Source organism: Haemorhous mexicanus, chromosome 1 (genome assembly GCF_027477595.1).
Source record: "Haemorhous mexicanus isolate bHaeMex1 chromosome 1, bHaeMex1.pri, whole genome shotgun sequence".
Classification (NCBI taxonomy): domain Eukaryota; kingdom Metazoa; phylum Chordata; class Aves; order Passeriformes; family Fringillidae; genus Haemorhous; species Haemorhous mexicanus.
The window spans coordinates 21868238-21876807 of record NC_082341.1 but is presented as its reverse complement, the minus strand read 5'-3'; positions in this window follow the sequence as shown (position 1 = coordinate 21876807).

The following is an 8570-nucleotide window of genomic DNA, read 5'->3' as shown; positions in this document are numbered from 1 at the left end:
CAAAGCACTGACACATTCTGGGTTTTAATATTACTTTATAAAGGATTTATTCTCAGGGTTTCTGCCTCTCTCCCAGTACAGATTTAAAACCTGCCCTTCCTTGCTCACAGCTGAGCCTGTGGGTTGGAATTTAAACTCCAGCAGCCATGGCAAGTTCCCATTGAAAAGCCACGCTTTATGAAATACAAACAGTGCAAGTGCTCTGCATCTTTTCCTCCAAGCAAACAGGCTCCTTTGTGTTTTCTGAGGGCCTTGTGTTAAAAGAGGCCAAACCAAGTCTCCTTTACCCTCACCAGGAACTAGCACAAAGTTACCATGGCCAGACTGAATGCTGCTTTGTACACTCACTCACAGCTAATCCATAGTCTCAAACACCCACAGGACTGTCCTTCTGCATGCAAGACAAAAGAACTTCTTCGGGGATGGATATCACGTTGTTTTGTCAAAGGAAAACAGACCAAGATGTACTGGAAATTCAAAGCAGCTGGGTACAATTTGGAATTTGCTGTTTACTCCAAGGATCAAGTGCCAATATTGGCTGTGTACAAACCGAGGAGGCAATAAATGCTGTTTGCTTGCAAGGAGGGTGTAGAGAAGCTCTCAGGAGCAGATCCAGAGCCCTTGCATCTGAACTCGCAGCAGGTGCTTTGTTGACTTCAGTAGGTAATAGGTCAGATCTTCATCACTCACATCTGAGTGAGGGATTTCATGTCCTCTTCACATCCTCTTGTACTTGGGCAGCTGAGGAGGATTTGATTTACAAATTTACTTCCTGAACATGGTAGAGAAAACAAATTCAGTAATCATACTGGTAGTGAAAGTATTCAGTGGTAGCATTTTGAAAACAATAGCCAGTGCCAGGAAACTTGCTGGTAGCTTGTATGCATTACTCATGGCTGATTCTATTTTTTTTTTCCTTTTATGTACTGACAAAGCCTGGTGAAAAAGGAGATCAGAAGGATCACGAAAGGAATTTTGGAAAGGGTGTTTTCCGTATGGTTCCCAGAAGCCAAGAAAAGCTTTTAGGTGTATATATACATAATGCCATTCTAAGAACTCCTGAAGGAATAAAGAATTCATTCTTAGATCTACTCCTAAATCAGAGTCAACACTTAGAAAATACAAATTGCAGCATTTTAAATAAACATTCACATGGATATTGTCACAGTAACAACTAAGTTTGGGATTCATTATATAAGAAAGTTTTATTCTGATGCACTACAGCATAGTGGGACAGACAGCATAGTGTGGGTAGACCTCTACATCCTTCATGATAGGATTAATTTCACTCTTTGCCTTTTTGGTCTACCTGGGAAAATCTATTTTAACCAAAAAAAATACTTCTTACTGGAAGGAAAGTATTTTAATTAATTAGATTTCCTTGAAACTTAAGAATTGGATTTCAGACACACACTGTCCTCAGGGGATGCAGCTGACAGCACAGATACTGCTGGATCCTGAACCATGGAGATCTGAGCAATTCCCTTCAGTTCCACCACACTGTGCCCTGAAGTCCTGTGATCTTCAACTTACTTTTGCTCTGCAACACAGCCTTCTGTCAGGCTTCTCTGCTTTATCTAACAGTCACCTCCCACTCCAAGACATGACACTTTGTGACCTACTCTAAAAAAGCCCCTTTATTCCTGTATGTCAGGCTTTTGCAGCTTCACTCTTAACTCCTACCAGACACAAGATTTTGCAAGAGCATCTTTTGTTTCAAATGCTGTTGAGCATGTTGGATTCACTGTCCCAAATCAAGAACTAGTGAATACTGTGAACCCTCACAGTAGCTATGTAACCCATGTTTGCCTGTTCATCCTTATTATGATTAGCATATTTAATAAGCATTCAGTGTACCAATAATAGCCTAAATATGGTCTCTCTCCACACAATTTGGAAGCTTTTCTCTCATAGAGAGACTATTTTTTTTCATCTGCATTATACAGATTTTTGTTGTGGATCTCCATTTGTATCACTAACTCCTGAGTAGCATTAATGATTTTCTCCCTTGAGGAAGCTGACATTCCTCAAGATATAATTTTTATCTATCACCATGGAAAAAGACACATCTCTTATTCTTATTCTCCTATTGCCTTAACACTCTTGACTCTGGGTACCCAAACTGACATAAATACTAGCTCTGACAAGACTAGACCCCTACACATTCCTTTCTTATAAGCAACCTCTGTGCTACAAGAAAAATGCACTTCAGAATCTTTACAGGACACGCACAGATCCCAGAGAACCGCATGAAACTTAGCTAACTTAGCTAGCTTATCTCCAAATGCTGCAAGCCAGAAGTGATAAAGCTTGTTCATATGTCTTCATAAACATCCTCTATTCCTGTCTCTCATTTTGCTTCCACATCCAGATTTGCTCATAATTTGAGATACAATCCCTCACTGTGCTTCTCTTCACATGTGCTCAGATCTAAACTAGGAATAGCTTAACTGCAGTCAGTAGGCTCAAGATAGTAGCAACAGCAGTAGTAACAGTGCAGAGGCCTTTTCTAGTTTCCTAGCTATCCATTAAATTTTTGCTCCAGTTTTATGGAAGATGGGAAAATGTAGTCTTTATAAACCTCTCTTTTAGAGCCTTCAGAAAATAGATAAATGAAAATTGAAAAAAAATTTAAGTTATTGTAATATGCTAACCATTACAGGGCACAACACAGTTCAGTGGTTGAACACCACTAGACCAAACTAGAATATCCCAAAAAAAAAACATGTTTGGGGCATATTATCTATGACAGATAATATGTGACACTGTTGGCATCAAAGGGGGGAGGTATTTTTAAAGAAACATATTGGAGAAAAGTATGTAATTAGAATGAACGAGAGAGAGGGAAGGAAAGAAGGAGGAAGAAGAAAAAGCTGGTTTTCTTCTCTCCTACTGGCTTCATGGCAGGAAACATCACACATTTTTGATTGCAATTACAAATCAAATTATCTATTGTTTCAGTACTTTGTAAATAATTAAATTAAGAATTTGATCTTGGCTGCCCTGGAGTTCAAACTACCCTTTAGGATCCCACCATAGCCTTCTTCCCCAGTCCAAACAGGTACAAATAGGCATCTTTTCTCATCCTTTGCAACAACCATTTAAAAGGTTGCTGCCCCTCCACACTACTCTGCTCATGGCTGAGCAGCAGCAGTAGCAAACCCAGCTGTACATCAAGCACAGGGCTTGCATGTCTTAGTAATAAATGTAGTTGGAAGAACTCTTTCTTTGGGGTAAAAAACCAGAAAAGATGCCATAGCCCAAGTGTACAGGCTGAGGACAGATTGCTTAATGTACTGCTCTGTTTCAATGCAAGACACTGCCATCTTCATTTTACAGTTAAAGAAGCAAAATCAAACACAGAATCTCACTGAAGAAAGAGTAAATCATTCACACAGCATGAAAACTGGAACTAAAATCCAACAGTACTTGGTGAAGAAGACAAGCGAGAGCCAGGCAGGGTGAGCAGGACCTGAAGAGGTGACTGGAAGGGCAGTCCTTTCCCCTCCCCACTTGTCTAGTGATGAACCAGAGCTCTGGGAGCAGTGGAACAGGACAGATGCAGTGTTGCTGTCATTTAGAACCAGCCCAGACCATCAGAGGAGATGGGTGCAGAAGTAATTGCAGGGAATTATGTTAAATGCATACAGGATTATAGTTTGTTTGTTTTCTAGTAGCTTCTGTTTTCCAAGCCCATAAGTAAAAACTGGAAACCAAATCCCATCTTTAATTGGATTGGTCTAAAGGTTAAACCTCAAGTCACACTTCAGAAGCTCCAGTCTGTTCTTACTGGCAAGCCTGCCAAGCATTGTTGAGATAAATAAACCCAAGAACTTAGGATACCAAATCTTGCCTGAGGGATGCCTTCTGTCCAGTTACAGAAGTCTGGGAAGGATAAAAGGCCTAACTTGGAACAATACCAAATACCCAAGTATCACTGAATACTACTGAATAACTCCTAGCATCTCTTCTTCAAATACCCATGTTTCCTGGCACAGCTGTCTTCCCTGTCTTTTACAAATAAGCTGACACTTAGATTCACACTTACTGTCTTCACAGACATATCCCAAGTTTCTTTAATGATCTCTGTGTCAGTGACTCATACAACATCATGCAGGAAGTCAGAGGCAAGGAGAGGAATTGGATTTCCTGAAGCTAAGGATAGTTCTCTAATTACGAGGAGCTTTACAGATTAGAAAGCCAGAAGGCAACCTTGTGATTAGCTATTCTCTCTTCCTGCAGAACACACACTGTAGACACTGCCTAAATTAATTCCTTTTTGAATTATCAGGAGTTGTCATATTTTTTGGTTCACAGACCCGCTACAAATTTTCCAACAGTAATACAGATTGCTGTAAAGTTTAAGCTTCCTGACAACATGTAGTTTTATCCTAGCTACCATTTGTTATTGCTGGCAGGTAATCCATTAAAACAGGCTGCATTAAAGATATTCTGAAGGAACTGCTGAACTTGATTTAAATGTTAGAGAGCTCACCACAACTTCTGGCAAATTATTTTGACAGCTGATTACCCTCACTTCAATACCTAGCCTGGATTTTTTTTTTTAAATGTTTACTGTAGTATTCAGTAAACATAATTTATGATTTCCAAGATTTATCTGAGTGTCCAGAATGGTGGCTATATATAGACCACATATATTACTCCAGAGAAGAAGCCCAGATGTAAGAAGAAAAGTGTGATTTATATATATATATATATATATATATATATATATATATATATATGGAGAAATATAAATTCTAGTGCTCTTACTGTATATGTGGAAATTCAAACACACACTGAAACTTCATGGTGATGAAAGTGAAAGATTCAATGAATTTCCAATATTTTTTTAACCTAGTAAAGTAAAAAATTAAAATATTAACCGTCAATGTGGATAATCTCAAACTTAATTTCACAAAAAAAATCCCAGATTCTAATAAATATTTGTTAATAATACTGTGAAAACAGCAAGGATATTACCTGCAGGTTTACAGTTTTTGTAGCCTACTCTGTTAAATTCACATGTAGAACAACTAGCACATAAGTAGGTTCCTAGGGAGGGTCTCAGGAATTAGGTGCAGACCCACCATTACACATAACAAGTCTCAACAGACATAAAATCAGTGCTGAAGGAATGTGCACACTATAGTACCCTGGAAATCCACAGAGGACAGAAACAGATGGAAGTAATTCAATGGATGGTGCATTTTGAGCCAAACCTGATTGAACCCACCTCTCTATAAAGTGATTGCAGAGGAACAAAGACTTGCCACACTTCCAGCCTAAGGAGATGTAGCCTGGAAAGCACCAGCTGAAAACCATTCACAGAGGGCCTACTAGAAAGGGTTATGAACCTTCTTCAAAAATGCTGAGGGGGTAGAAAGAAGAGGGCAGGAGAAATATCTGTCATGTTTTTGTGATTTTCAGATGCACAGAGAACTCCACTGTTGCAGAGAGCAGTGGCTGCATACTGTTTCACACTGTGAAAGGGACAATGAAGTCTCTGGAACGATCTCCATTAACACCAAAAATGTTGGAGTAAGAATGCTGTTGCAAGAAATGTGGAAAAATTTCTTACATCCACAGATTACAGTAATTTAATGTATTTATTAGAAAAAAAAAAAAAGTTAGAGTTGAATGCAATAAAAAGTACCCAGGTCACTAGTCTACTGATGAAATGTCATAATCTAGTAACCGGAAAAATGAGAAAATGCAGTTTGTCTCTTCTATGAGACAGCAGAAAAAAACATAATCTATACAAATATATGCAACTCTGGGATTGTTTAACAGAGCACCAGGTGTGAGAGAAGCATAGAGAGAGTTTCACATAAGCTTTAGATAAAACCACAAGTGTGCTTAGGCAGCTTTGGCTAGGTTTAAAGGTGAAATTCTACTTAAATCTCTCTACCCAGAGGCTGAGAGTGAAGAAACTTGCTCATTTCTTTCCAAGTTTAGGTATTTGACATCTGGCATTGTTGCACTTATTTTCAAAGAACAGACATAAGGAAATATATGACTCAATTACAACTTCTCTTTCTAAAGAAAAGAACATAAAGACTAATAAGCTGTAAATGCTCGGGTTAGGACAAGTATTAGAACCATTTCAGAGATAATACACCAACATCAAATAACATTATCCCAACATGAGAACAAGACAACAAAAAAGCTTAGAGTTAAAACTATACAAATGAGATTAAAAACTTTCTGGATGTGCCTTGAAGACAAAACCAGTGGAAAAAAATCTTTATTGGTCAGGTGACTATTTTTTAGTATGGGTGGATTCATTCTTGCAAACACCAGGTCAAGCACAGATGCTTTAGCCGAGTTTAAATCACCCAGTTTAGCACAGGGACACCAGCATGAGATTAAATGTTAATTGTCTATGTAATGCAGAAGGTTATATATACTGCATTGCAAAATCCTTGTTTATTCTTCTAAATAGGGGAAGGTGAGCATGAGTGCTACCACCTGCACCTACCTTTTGTTAATTTTTCTGAGATTTTCTAAGAACAGACAATTGAAAAACCCATCATGTTTCATTTTCTCTTTTTTTCTCAACACAGTTTTGAGAGGAAAAAATAAGTGCAGACTTTCTTAAGTAGGTCACTCTAGCACAGAGTATGTGTAAATAAAGAGCCATGGATTTTCCCCTTAGCTATCTGGAGAGAAATTTCAGTGATCAGCCCAACCATTGTTTTGTCAGAGATGTGCCAGGAAAAACAGTAAAAATAAATTAGGCAGAAAATACCATAGCAACAACTTCCTAAGTAGGGTTGTTAAGTTTTTTAGAAAACACATAGTAATAAAATAGACTAATTCCATTGTATCTGTTACACACGACAGAAGGAGCAAGCTAAGAAAGGAGCACAGTGCTGGAACTAGGTGCAGTGCTAACGTACTCTGGGAATGTGCCATAAATCCCAACCTTGGATTTAATAAAGGCTTAAATAAGATTACTTCTGCTGAATATTCATGCTGCAACTAGTTAAATTATAGAAGTACTACCTAAAGATTTTACAAAATAAATAAATGGAAAGACTCACAGGAAAAAAACTCACCAGCCTTGTCTACAAGGAGGTGAAGAGGTACTGTTCAAAGGCAGACAGAACTAGAAGCATCTGACCACTCCTCAGCTCTAACTACTGCAGCAGAATAAAATCAAGCACCTCTCTTTGGTGCAAAATACTTATACCTAATGTATATCTACAGTGAAGACAACTTTTAAAACCAGATCTTTCAGCCAGGATAATGACACCCTTAACATGCCTCCACATTATTATCCAGAGAGGAAAGGGCAGTATTTGCAAATAAATTTTTTCTGACTGGTTTTATTAACAGAGTCCATGAGGGAAACAAAATAAAGCACTTAATCCATACTTATTTTTCATTATTCTCTTCTTGCACTCACAAACTTCCAGAGCAAGCAGACTTATTTACTGCTTAGATAAAACAACCCTGGCCACTTCAACAAGCATGAAGATAGATACCTGTGACCTCTGATCCCAGCTAGGTTTTCAGCAGAGACCTTCACAAGTCTGATTCCTGTGCAAAATAGGACTCTGCAAGTATAATTTACTGTGCCCCCTACCAGTGAATAACTGGGGACCCTCAAGTCCAAGATAACGGTGGTCATGAGCTATCATAAAACCATTTTACAAGTCAAAACAACTGTGGCTCTGCCCTGAGCATATTTGTGGCTTTTCCAGACCATGTCTTTTAGGGCTTTTTTCACAGTCTTCAATGTTTTTTTAGCCTCCATGCCAAAACATGATGAGAACAGTAGTTCTGACCAAAGTGCATATTTGAAATACATGTATGGAAGCCTGCAAATGCTTTGAAGTGTTAGATGTGGAAATATTGTGCTTAAACTAAACTATTGGAAAGACATTATTAGATATTAGCCAGTACAAAAGATGATGAAAACCATCTCACAAATGAACAAAGACACAAAACCTGTGGATGAAAGCAGAAAGGGAAGAGGATGGGAACATCCTCAGAGTTATATAAAAGCCCTAATGCAGAAGAGTGTGGAAATGACTGTGCTTAAATTGACTGGGTTGCCACATTTGAGAGCAACTCAAAAATTCAGAGCCTTGTTTTCATGTTTACTGCCACCAACCAACTGTTCTAACTTCTGTTTAAATAAATTTCAAATGAAATCAGAAAGCTTTTCTGTTAACTTGCAGAGTGCTCTTAGACAATTCAAGGCAAATTCACTCCTGGCTGTAACAGGTTAAGCATGCACAACACAAATGGAAACCACCAAGCGATTATTAGCATCTGCAAAGATTCTGGGAACAGATCAATTACATACCAGGAAAAGGTCAATTTCATAAAAATAAGTATCAACTGGAAAGCCCTAAACATTTTGGAGCACAGAGTACAACAACTGAAAGCCTGCCTGGCCTATTTACCCTCTTATTTTTCCATAAGTCCTGTGCATCATTTTATAAACATTTGTGGATGTTCTTACTTAGAGGGGATGCAGAACCTTTCATTTTCTTATTGAAAATTCTACTCATTTCACTGAAAGAATAAGGAATAATCAGCTGTAATATACATATTAA